The sequence below is a fragment of the Bombina bombina genome, chromosome 3 (genome assembly GCF_027579735.1).
Source record: "Bombina bombina isolate aBomBom1 chromosome 3, aBomBom1.pri, whole genome shotgun sequence".
In the NCBI taxonomy this organism is placed as follows: Eukaryota; Metazoa; Chordata; class Amphibia; order Anura; family Bombinatoridae; genus Bombina; species Bombina bombina.
The window spans coordinates 695,336,814-695,350,682 of record NC_069501.1 but is presented as its reverse complement, the minus strand read 5'-3'; the positions used below and the strand labels follow the sequence as shown (position 1 = coordinate 695,350,682).

Here is a 13,869-nt window from a genome sequence, read left to right as displayed (position 1 = left end):
TCCTTAAGGGGTTAAAATCTGCTTTACCTTTTTTTACTGTAATATTGGCACCAGGGTTAAGAAATATGCTGACTGGTTAGCACATACAGTGCACTTGCTATTATTTCAATCAAGTTTGTGCACAAAACCATAAGCACCAATGAGTTGCTGAATATGCTCTGAGCTCAACACACCTAGGTGTTTAAAAGGTGGTAATCCTCATGTTAAAAAGCACATTAAACACTTAATAGATTTTATGTTCCTCCCTCTTATTATGGGTGCAATAAAAATGCAATAAAAAGTGAAGAATATCAACACAGTGGCACCAATGACTAGCAGGAGGTGGGGAATAACCTTAATACTATGCTTATAATTGTTTTTTAGTATTAAGTGTCTTTACTGTCCCTAAAAGGAGGAGGCTGCAGGATGCCATATAAGGTAGGACATTCCATACCGTCCTAATGGCGTAAAAGCCCAGTGCTGATAAGACGGCATGGAATGTCCTAATGGCGTGAAGCAGTTAACTGGTAGTAACAACAAAACCTTACTAGACTTTAAAGAGATGTTTTCTGATTACTATAAATCATTAAATGGGCATTTAACACTTTAACCCTTTAATGACCATGATGTACCCTGTGCGTCGCTGGTTGTTAAGGGATTGTCTGTGTATAATAGTGCGGGACTGCGCTATTGAAAAACTAACCCCCATAGAAAGACCAGCGATGTACTGGGTATGTTGCTTGTCATTAAGGGGTTAAGATTGTAATATAAAATGTTTAATCACATGCAGTATGAAAAACTTTGTAATACACTTCTGTATTTGTTTTATCCGGTTTCCTATAAAATTTGTATAAGCAAATGTTGTCCAGCCCATAATATGTTATGTTTAATTAAAGGCTGTCATTAAAAAAAAAAAAATATTAGTAAGATCAATATTTCAGAAGCCTATGTAGTGCATCCAGATCTCTACTTTTATTTCCTTTCTTTTCACCCTTCATTAAATGTAATAACTACCGTTCTAACTTGCAGTACCCCCCACTGACATGAAATGAGATAATGCTTTGTATTAAATTTCCTTCAATCTGTGTACTGAACAACTCTTACCGCTAGATTTAGAGTTCTGCGTTAGCCTTCAAAACCAGCATTAGGGGCTCCTAACGCTGGTTTTGGCCGCCCGCTGGTATTTATAGTCAGTCATGAAAGGGTCTAACGCTCACTTTGCAGCCGCGACTTTTCCATACCGCAGATCCCCCTACGCCATTTGCGTATCCTATCTTTTCAATGGGATCTTTCTAACGCCGGTATTTAGAGTCTTGGCTGAAGTGAGCGTTAGAAATCTGACGACAAGATTCCAGCCGCAGCAAAAAGTCAGGAGTTAAGAGCTTTCTGGGCTAACGCCGGTTCATAAAGCTCCTAACTACTGTGCTCTAAAGTACACTAACACCCATAAACTACCTATGTACCCCTAAACCGAGGCCCCCCCACATCGCCGCCACTCTATTATTTTTTTTTAACCCCTAATCTGCCGACTGCACACCGCCGCAACCTATGTTTTCCCTATGTACCCCTAATCTGCTGCCCTTAACATCGCCGACACCTATATAAAATTTATTAACCCCTAATCTGACCCCCCCAACGTCGCCGCCACCTACGTACAATTATTAACCCCTCATCTGCCGACCGGACCTCACCGCTACTATAATAAAGTTATTAACCCCTAATCTGCCTCACTCCCGCCTCAATAACCCTATAATAAATAGTATTAATCCCTAATCTACCCTCCCTAACATCGCCGCCACCTAACTTCAAGTATTAACCCCTAATCTGCCGACCAGACCTCACCGCTACTCTAATAAATTTATTAACCCCTAAAGCTAAGTCTAACCCTAACACTAACACCCCCCTAAGTTAAATATAATTTTTATCTAACGAAATAAATTAAATCTTATTAAATAAATTATTCCTATTTAAAGCTAAATACTTACCTGTAAAATAAACCCTAATATAGCTACAATATAACTAATAATTATATTGTAGCTATTTTAGGATTAATATTTATTTTACAGGTAACTTTGTATTCATTTTAACCAGGTACAATAGCTATTAAATAGTTAATAACTATTTAATAGCTACCTAGTTAAAATAATTACAAAATTACCTGTAAAATAAATTCTAACCTAAGTTACAATTAAACCTAACACTACACTATCAATAAATAAATGAAATAAAATACCTACAGTTATCTACAATTAAACCTAACACTACACTATCAATAAATTAATTACATAAAATACCTACAAATAAATACAATTAAATAAACTAACTAAAGTACAAAAAATAAAAAAAAGAACTAAGTTACAAAAAATAAAAAAATAATTTACAAACATTAGAAAAAGATTACAACAATTTTAAGCTAATTACATTTACTCTAAGCCCCCTAATAAAATAACAAAGCCCCCAAAATAAAAAAATGTCCTACCCTATTCTAAAATACAAATAGAAAAGCTCTTTTACCTTACCAGCCCTTAAAAGGGCCTTTTGCGGGGCATGCCCCAAAGAATTCAGCTCTTTTGCCTGTAAAAAAAACCATACAATACCCCCCAACATTACAACCCACCACCCACATACCCCTAATCTAACCCAAACCCCCCTTAAATAAACCTAACACTAAGCCCCTGAAGATCTCCCTACCTTATCTTCACCACGCCAGGTATCACCGATCCGTCCAGAGGAGCCTCCGAAGTCTTCATCCAAGCCCAAGCGGGGGCTGAAGAAGTCCATCATCGGGCTGAAGAGGTCCATCATCGGGCTGAAGAGGTCCATCATCGGGCTGAAGTCTTGATCCAAGCGTGCGCTGAAGAGGTCCATCATCGGGCTGAAGTCTTGATCCAAGCGGGCGCTGAAGAGGTCCATCATCGGGCTGAAGTCTTCTATCAAGCGGCATCTTCAATCTTCTTTCTTCCAGATCCATCTTCATCCCGCCGACACGGAACATCCATCCTGGCCGATGACTTCCTGACAAATGACGGTTCCTTTAAGGGACGTCATCCAAGATGGCGTCCCTCGAATTCCGATTGGCTGAAAGGATTCTATCAGCCAATCGGAATTAAGGTAGGAAAATTCTGATTGGCTGATGGAATCAGCCAATCAGATTCAAGTTCAATCCGATTGGCTGATACAATCAGCCAATCAGATTGAGCTCGCATTCTATTGGCTATTCCGATCGGCGGGATGAAGATGGATCCGGAAGAAAGAAGATTGAAGATGCCGCTTGATAGAAGACTTCAGCCCGATGATGGACCTCTTCAGCGCCCGCTTGGATCAAGACTTCAGCCCGATGATGGACCTCTTCAGCGCCCGCTTGGATCAAGACTTCAGCCCGATGATGGACCTCTTCAGCCCGATGATGGACCTCTTCAGCCCGATGATGGACCTCTTCAGCCCGATGATGGACTTCTTCAGCCCCTGCTTGGGCTTGGATGAAGACTTCGGAGGCTCCTCTGGACGGATCGGTGATACCCGGCGTGGTGAAGATAAGGTAGGGCGATCTTCAGGGGCTTAGTGTTAGGTTTATTTAAGGGGGGTTTGGGTTAGATTAGGGGTATGTGGGTGGGGGGTTGTAATGTTGGGGGAGTATTGTATGTTTTTTTTTACAGGCAAAAGAGCTGAATTCTTTGGGGCATGCCCCGCAAAAGGCCCTTTTAAGGGCTGGTAAGGTAAAAGAGCTTTTCTATTTGTATTTTAGAATAGGGTAGGGCATTTTTTTATTTTGGGGGGTTTTGTTATTTTATTAGGGGGCTTAGAGTAGGTGTAATTAGCTTAAAATTGTTGTAATCTTTTTCTAATGTTTGTAAATTATTTTTTATTTTTTGTAACTTAGTTCTTTTTTTATTTTTTGTACTTTAGTTAGTTTATTTAATTGTATTTATTTGTAGGTATTTGTATGTAATTAATTTATTGATAGTGTAGTGTTAGGTTTAATTGTAGACAATTGTAGGTATTTTATTTCATTTATTTATTGATAGTGTAGTGTTAGGTTCAATTGTAACTTAGGTTAGGATTTATTTTACAGGTAATTTTGTAATTATTTTAACTAGGTAGCTATTAAATAGTTATTAACTATTTAATAGCTATTGTACCTGGCTAAAATAAATACAAAGTTGACTGTAAAATAAATATTAATCCTAAAATAGCTATAATATAATTATAATTTATATTGTAGCTATATTAGGGTTTATTTTACAGGTAAGTATTTAACTTTAATTAGGATTAATTTATTTAATAAGAGTTAATTTATTTCGTTAGATAAAAATTATATTTAACTTAGGGGGGTGTTAGTGTTAGGGTTAGACTTAGCTTTAGGGGTTAATAAATTTAATAGAGTAGCGGTGAGGTCCGGTCGGCAGATTAGGGGTTAATACTTGAAGTTAGGTGTCGGTGATGTTAGGGAGGGCAGATTAGGGGTTAATACTATTTATTATAGGGTTAGTGAGGCGGATTAGGGGTTAATAACTTTATTATAGTAGCGGTGAGGTCCGGTCGGCAGATTAGGGGTTAATAAGTGTAGGTAGGTGGCGGCGACATTGGGGGCGGCAGATAAGGGGTTAATAAATATAATATAGGGGTCGGCGGTGTTAGGGGCAGCAGATAAGGGGTACATAGGGATTATGTAGGTGGCGGCAGTGTACGGAGCGGCAGATTAGGGGTTAAAAAAATATGCAGGGGTCAGCGATAGCGGTGGCGGCAGATTAGGGGTTAATAAGTGTAATGTTAGGGGTGTTTAGACTCGAGGTACATGTTAGGGTGTTAGGTGCAGACTTAGGAAGTGTTTCCCCATAGGAAACAATGGGGCTGCGTTAGGAGCTGCGTTAGGAGCTGGTTTTGCAGGTGTTAGGTTTTTTTTCAGCTCAAACGGCCCCATTGTTTCCTATGGGGGAATCGTGCACAAGCACGTTTTTTAAGCTGGCCGCGTCCGTAAGCACAGCTGGTATTGAGAGTTGCAGTGGCGGTAAATTATGCTATACGCTCCCTTTTTGGAGCCTAACGCAGCCCTTCTGTGAACTCTAAATACCAGCGGTATTTAAAAGGTGCGGGAGAAAAAAAGCATGCATAACTAACGCACCCCTTTGGCCGCAGAACTCTAAATCTAGCGGTTAATTTGAAGTGCTAATTATAATAATATGTTTTTGTTTGTATGGAGTATAGTCTTACACACATATACATATATAGTGTGTGTATATATATATATATATATATATATATATACTGAACTAGGGCTTATTTACTAGAAATAGCTTTATTTTCATTACATTATATAGTTTATTACATTGTTCTATTAAAGGGACACTAAACACCTTGTAATTATAATACATTTCTGTTGTTTTGCAATAGAATAACATATCAACAAAGTCTGAACGTTTTCAGAACAAATTATCATCCGTTTTGCTGCAATTTTTTAATAGCCAAATTCCACCCTCCAGTTGCCTTATTTGGAGGGATCAATCTAGGCTTTAGTCTGAGAAAAGTTCTGCACTCCTGCTAAAATTCCAATGGCTTTATTTGAACAAAATCTCCATCAATGTGGCAGATAAAAAAACATGCATCTTTAGGCTTTAGTCCACAGACAAAAAGGCTATCATTGTTATATCCTTAGTATAAAGTAGATTGCTTTGCAGTTGTTATCTGATAAAGCCAATTAGTGACAGATATGTAGTAGAGTTATCCTTGTGAAGTCTGCAGGGTGCATTACAAATTCTGAACTAAATTACATGAAAAGGGTGCAATATAAATAATGAAAATATATTGCAAAGTTGATTTATTATGCTTAACTAAACACTGTATAAAAAATGTAATGGTGGTTACTATCCCTTTAATTCCAGCATTCATATGTGGTATTACCATACCATCTAATCTATATGCTTTTCCTCCATGTCTTTTTTTTTTTTATAACCTTTAGAAATGCTATTATCTTATTGTTTCTGCTCTTTAATCTTGAAGAAGTAGTTTAGTATTGTCTGGAGAAGCTTTAGTAGTGCTTTTGCTGAAGCCATTATACATTGTTATAATAGTAGTATTTCATGTTTCATTATTTTCTTATAGACATTTGATTAAGATTTTAATGACAAAACAAACACACTTCAATTTAAATGAAATGCTGATGTGTTCTGTGTGTATCTGTTGGCCTCTTGTGTAGACTATTAAACTATCTTACGCTTTGCATCATTTGTCAAAATAAAACATACATAGAGAAAACCAAGAAAATCAGTTTATTTTTATTATAACCAAACAAATTAATGATCATTCTCCTTTGGTAGCAGTTCAATAGTTTCGCTTCCTGTGACCTGTTTTGTTTCCCTTTAATGTGATCTGTTTTAACATAACTGAAAGTGACTACAAATAGAATTTGATGGGTCTTTGCACAGCAATAAATCAAGATTTTCCCATAGTGAACATTAATTTTAACTTGACTCGTAGTGTATGAATGATCTTCTAGTTGTAACAATTGACTTGTAAACATTCAAAACAGTAAGCTATCAATGTGATTTAGCAAATTGTCTTTATATGCATTACATTATTGCATTTATTGTTAAGGGGATTGCTACATTGTCATTTGCTTACTGTGGGCAAGATTACAAGTGGTGCTCTAAGTATTGATCGCAAGCGATAGAATATCGTGGGCATATTAATTTCCACTCTTATTACAGGTCGAAAGCAAATGTGTTCTTTTGAGCCCAATCGAATTTAATGTGCGTCGGGTTATAAATCTATTCCTATAGATATATTGTTATAGATATATATTTTACATGAATATTATTAGATATATATATCTATACTATAATTGCGTTTGTAATGTCCGTCGCCGTTGGCAGTTGCGCACGCATCCTCAATGGAATGTTGGCCCCGCAAGGCAGCCAACAGAATGTGGGAGGGTGGTGAAAGAATCCACAGAAGGAATCCAAAATGTAAAAGAGCTTAATGCCCTTTTAAGGGCCCTTTTAAGGGCAATGCCCAACAAATGCCCTTTGTAGTTTAGGTTATTTAGTGTTAGGTTTTTTATTTTGGGGGTTTGGTGGGTGGGGGGTTTTACTGTTAGGGGGGACTTTGTGCATTTTTAATATAAAAGAGCTGTTTATCTTGGGGCAATGCCCTGCAAAAAGCCCTTTTAAGGGCTACTGGCAGTTTATTCTTAAAGTAGGGGGTGTTTTTATTTTGGGGGGGGGTTATTTTCCTAGGGATTTGGTATACTTTTTTAAAATTTGATAATTTTTGTTATTTTTTTTCTGTAATTTTAGATTAATTTAAACTTAGGTTTAATTTTTAAATTTTTTGGGGTTAGACATAGGTTTTTTTGTTTGTTTTTTAAAAATGTTTTTTTTAGATTAGGGATGGGCAGCAAAAGAGCTGAATGCCCCTACAAATGCCCTTTTCAGGGCAATGGATACTTTAGGTTTTTTAGTGTTTGGTTTATTTATTTTGGGGGGTTTGGTGGGTGCTGGGTTGGGTGCTGGGTTTTACTGTTAGGGGGGACTGAGAATTGTTGGTAACTGCAAAAGAGTTGTTTAACTTAGGGCAATGCCCTACAAAAAAAGCCCTTTTAAGGGCTATTAGTAGTTTAGCATTAGATTAGGGGGTGTTTTTATTTTTTGGGGGGCTTTTTTATTTTCATAGGGATTAGGTTTTATTTTTATTTTTGGGGGGTTTTACACTTAGGTTTTTTTTATTTTAGATTAGGGATGGGCAGCAAAAGAGCTGAATGCTCTTTTAAGTGCAATGCCCATACAAATGCCCTTTTCAGGGCAATGGATAGTTTAGGTTTTTTAGTGTTAGGTTTATTTATTTGGGGGGGGGGGTTGGTGGGTTTTACTGTTAGGGGGGACTTAGAATTTTTTGTAACTGCAAAATAGCTGTTTAACTTAGGGCAATGCCCTACAAAAAGCCCTTTTAAGGGCTATTGGTAGTTCAGCATTAGATTAGGGGGTGTTTTTATTTTTTGGGGGGGGCTTTTTAAATTTCATAGGGATTAGGTTTAATTTTATTATTTTTGATAATTTGTTTATTTTTTTCTGTACTACTGTGATACCAAAATATCCAGCTCAAGGGGGCGCTAATAAGATAAATGGCAAGGATAGAGTCACTAGTACATACAATATTCAATGCAATATTCACAATGAAGATGTAATCAATACATATATAACATTAGTATATGATGGATGTATACAAAATTTGTATTAGTGCCTTTACTGAGTCCTTTGGATTCGTCAGGATCCGGATGTTGTGGAACATCCAAGGTGTTTATTCACTATGAAAAAACCATTGCAGGTGTACAGAGTGACAGGCAGCTCCTCTCAAATACGACAATAGAAATCCAACAAATCTGTGAAAAAAATCACAAAAAAGAGGGCGCCTCTTAGTACAATATTGTATTATTAAAATATTACTCATAAGGGTTGCAGCACCCAGTGTGCTGATTAATACAGGCTGGGGACTCACAGTGGCCCAGCGACTGATGAAGTAATGGATGACAAAAAGCAGGCAGGAACTCCAGATGAGGGAAGAAGTGGTACAGGCGCTATGGAGCAAATGACAAAGAGGAGGGCACCTCCTAGTGCAATATTGCAAGTGCTGGTAAATGGCAGATCTTGTATTGAAGTAATACTCACAAGGATTGCAGCACCCAGTGTGCTAAATGATACAGGCTGGGGACTCACAGTGGCCCAGCAACACGGATAGACAGAATATGAGGTGATCAGGGTATCCAGGTGAAGGGGGAGCAATATAGGCTCAAGCTTCTGATCGTTCCAAAGAATATTTATTAAAAATACGAATAAAAACAAAGGGTGTAGTGGGCACCCAACAATAACAACAATAATAGTGACATTTAGCAACGCGTTTCTCAGCTTGTCTTGCTGTTTCCTCAGGCATCATTTAGCACACTGGGTGCTGCAATCCTTGTGAGTATTACTTCAATACAAGATCTGTCATTTACCAGCATTTGCAATATTGCACTAGGAGGTGCCCTCCTCTTTGTTGTTTGCTCCACAGCACATGTTCCACTTCTTTCCTCATCTGGAGTTCCTGTCTGCATTTTGTCATCCATTACTTGGATCAGTGTCGCTGGGCCACTGTGAGTCCCCAGCCTGTATCAATCAGCACACTGAGTGCTGCAACCCTTGTGAGTAATATTTTAATACTATTATCGCCAGTTGCTCCTTTATAGCAATATTGCACTAGGAGGCGCCCTCTTTTTTTGTGATTTTTTTCACAGATTTGTTGGATTTTTATTAACAACACATAGACCGTCCTCTGGGCAGGCTTACCAACTAGTATATATATAAATATAAATATATATTTTATAATAAAAATTAAAACATTTTTTATGTGAAGGACAATGTAAAATATGCATTATGCTCTTTGGGTTTCGCGTTTCAGGTCGGGGGTTTAGCGCACATGAAGAATTAGTGTGCTTCTGTCGGGTTTATGTGTGCAAACTGACAAAAGTACACTAATTCTTCATGTGCACTAACCCAACATGATTTATATTAAGGTGCGTTACATATTTATTAAATATAAAATATTTAAAATATTATTAATGAATGTAAATAATTATTAGAGATTTACAAAAATAATATAAATAATCCATAATATATATATATATATATACACACACACCAAAAAGAATTGCTTGCACTCTCTGGAATTCTTTTAATGCGTTTAATCAAACATGTGACGTTTCAGGGTCCCTGCCCTGCAAGCCGTTCCTTTTGGGATATCTACTATGTTTGCTGGTACCCTGGTGGATGATCCGTTTCAAGTGAGAGTACACTTCTAATTACTCTCTCTCTCTCTCTCTCTCTCTCTCTCTCTCTATCTATCTCTCTCTCTCTCACTCTCTCTCTCTCTGTATGTATATATATATATATTAAATTTTATATATATATATATATATATATATATATATATATATATATATATACATATACACACAAATACTCCAAAAAGTGACTCCACCCTCCTGGGTCAACTACCTGGGTGCAAAAATGTAAAGTGCAAATACCCAAAAAACCTTTGTCCAGGCACGCCACAGTGTTGTTTTGCACATTTTATTCATTTTATTCATTCTGAAGAAGGGGATAGAACAGTCCCTGAAACTTTAATAAATCTTTGACTTACTGATGACCTAAATTCCTGTGAGTGCAAGTTTTTTTGGGGTATATATATATATTATAGTATCTAAAAAAAATAGTAATAATTGTTATTAGTATTTGTAATATTTAATATTTACATAACGCTTATTAAAATAACTAATTCTACATGTGCGCTAAGCCAATACCGTGTTAGACCTAAATCGTGAAACCGAAAGCATGTTACACATATTTTACATTTTGATGTTCTTCACATAAAATGAAATTTTTTTGATTAGCTATTTATTTCAAATATATATGATAATGTTAATGTAAACTATATATTTATACCTATATGTATATAGGAATAGATATATAGGTATATACAGATATATATAGAAATAGGTATTTAAAATAAAAATAACATTTCTTTCCTATGGCATGGAGAGTCCACGATTTAATTCCAATTACTAGTGGGATATTCACTCCTGGCCAGCAGGAGGAGGCAAAGAGCACCCCAGCAGAGCTGTTAAGTGTCACTTCCCATAACGCCCAGTTATTCTCTTTGCCTTGATCATGGGAGGATGGTGAAGAAGGTGTCTGAAGATTTGAATCCTTTAAATGGGTACTTTTCCCTGCAAGCAAGGATTAGGGGCTATGCTGTGTCCATGTCAATCTCTTTAGTAAGAGTAATGGTGGCTTTAAGCAGTTAGAAGGCGGCAAGGTGGTCCTTGCTTTATTTCTAACATTTATGCTACCCCTATTATAGAAAGCCAGGGTTGGTTACACTGTTCTTTCTTTTACTTTCAGGTCCCTGTCAGCGGCCGGATGAGGCTGACAGCCCTGAAGCTGCTTGGACTGCTCTACAGCAGAAGACCTTGGACGGTAAGTCCTTTTATATATTTTTCTTGGGAGAAGAAAAAATCATAAAGAGTGGACTCGTTTATTCAGGGACCGGGTGGGACCTGCTCCCTCAGGAAGGGTTTATATTTTATTATAAACTTATATATATCCGCATGTTTGGGATATTTGCGGTGGAGCAGCTTCCTGGATGTTAGCTCCCAGGACACAGATTGCCGCTTTTAAAGCCCTATGACGGGTCAGTGGATAAAGACCCAGAGGCCTATCTATCAAGCCGTCAACTTTCTTGCATTCGGCGGCATCAATATGCTCGCCTAACATTGCCTAACATCGCGGCCGCGGAGCTGAATATGATCTCCATATTTATTAAAAAAGCCGGCAAAAAGCCGTGCACCAAGTACGGGGCGATAAGCAGCGGACTGTTGTTAACTAGCAGTCATCGATCTTGCTGCTATTCGGCTTTTTACCAACTTTGTTTATACACTGTCACTAAACACTGCCACTATACTAAAATGTTTAACCCCTACCCGCTGCTCCCGGACCCCGCCGCAACTTTAATAAAGTTATTTACCCCTATCCCGCTGCTCCCGGACTCCACTGCAACTAAATAAAAGTTTTAACCCCCATTCCTCCGCTCCCGGACCCCACCGCAACTGAATAAAAGTATTAACCCCCATTCCTCCGCTCCCGGACCCCACCGCAACTGAATAAAAGTATTAACCCCCATTCCGCCACTCCTGGACCCCACCAGAACTAAATAAATGTATTGACCCCTAAACCCCTGGCCTCCCACATCACTACCACTTACTAAACCTATTAACCCCTAAACCGCCAGCCCCCCACATTGCCATAAACTAAATTAAGCTATTAACCCCTTAACCTAACAACCTGCTAACTTTACATTAAAATTACAACATCCCTATCTTATAATAAATTTAAACTTACCTGTAGAATAAAATTGAACTATATTAAACGATTAATTAACCTACCCTAACTATTATACTAAAATTACATTAAACTACCAATTAAATTAACTATATTAGATATTTAAAAACCTAACCTTACTCAAATTATTTAAATCTACAATTAAAAATGACTAAATTACAAAAAATAAAAAACACTGTTACAAAAAATAAAAAACACTAAATTACAAAAAATAAAAACCACTAAATTACAAAAAAATAAACACTAAGGCCTAGATTTGGAGTTCGGCGGTAGCCGTCAAAACCAGCGTTAGAGGCTCCTAACGCTGGTTTTGGCCGCCCGCTGGTATTTGGAGTCAGTGATTAAAGGGTCTAACGCTCACTTTACAGCCGCGACTTTTCCATACCGCAGATCCCCCTACGCCATTTGCGTAGCCTATATTTTCAATGGGATCTTTCTAACGCTGGTATTTAGAGTCGTTTCTGAAGTGAGCGTTAGAGCTCTAACGACAAGATTCCAGCCGCCTGAAAATAGCAGGAGTTAAGAGCTTTCTGGCTAACGCCGGTTCATAAAGCTCTTAACTACTGTACCCTAAAGTACACTAACACCCATAAACTACCTATGTACCCCTAAACCGAGGTCCCCCCACACCGCCGCCACTCGATTAAAATTTTTAACCCCTAATCTGCCGACCGCCACCTACGTTATATTTATGTACCCCTAATCTGCTGCCCCTAACCCCGCCGACCCCTATATTATATTTATTAACCCCTAACCTTCCCCCCACAACGTCGCCGCCAGCTACTTACAATAATTAACCCCTAATCTGCCGACCGCAAAGCGCCGCCACCTACGTTATCCTTATGTACCCCTAATCTGCTGCCCCTAACCCCGCCGACCCCTGTATTACATTTATTAAACCCTAACTTGCCCCCCACAACGTCGCCGCCAGCTACTTAAAATAATTAACCCCTAATCTTCCGACCGCAAATCGCCGCCACCTACGTTATCCCTATGTACCCCTAATCTGCTGCCCCTAACATCGCCGACCCCTATATTATATTTATTAACCCCTAATCTGCCCCCCTCAACGTCGCCGACACCTGCCTACACTTATTAACCCCTAATCTGCCGAGCGGACCTGAGCGCTACTATAATAAATGTATTAACCCCTAATCCGCCTCACTAACCCTATCATAAATAGTATTAACCCCTAATCTGCCCTCCCTAACATCGCCGACACCTAACTTCAATTATTAACCCCTAATCTGCCGACCGGAGCTCACCGCTATTCTAATAAATGTATTAACCCCTAAAGCTAAGTCTAACCCTAACACTAACACCCCCCTAAGTTAAATATAATTTTTATCTAACGAAATAAATTAACTCTTATTAAATAACTTATTCCTATTTAAAGCTAAATACTTACCTGTAAAATAAATCCTAATATAGCTACAATATAAATTATAATTATATTATAGCTATTTTAGGATTAATATTTATTTTACAGGCAACTTTGTAATTATTTTAACCAGGTACAATAGCTATTAAATAGTTAAGAACTATTTAATAGTTACCTAGTTAAAATAATAACAAATTTACCTGTAAAATAAATCCTAACCTAAGTTATAATTAAACCTAACACTACACTATCAATAAAATAATTAAATAAACTACCTACAATTACCTACAATTAACCTAACACTACACTATCAATAAATTAATTAAACACAATTCCTACAAATAAATACAATTAAATAAACTAGCTAAAGTACAAAAAATAAAAAAGAACTAAGTTACAGAAAATAAAAAAATATTTACAAACATAAGAAAAATATTACAACAATTTTAAACTAATTACACCTACTCTAAGCCCCCTAATAAAATAACAAAGCCCCCCAAAATAAAAAATTCCCTACCCTATTCTAAATTAAAAAAGTTACAAGCTCTTTTACCTTACCAGCCCTGAACAGGGCCCTTTGCG

At 37.5% G+C, this 13,869-nt stretch overlaps 1 protein-coding gene across 1 annotated transcript in view; it reads left to right on the top strand.

Annotated features, from left to right (window-relative positions):
- LOC128652486 (uncharacterized) overlaps window positions 1–13,869 on the top strand; it is an 868,114-nt gene that overhangs the window by 127,869 nt on the left and 726,376 nt on the right. The window lies entirely within an intron of this gene.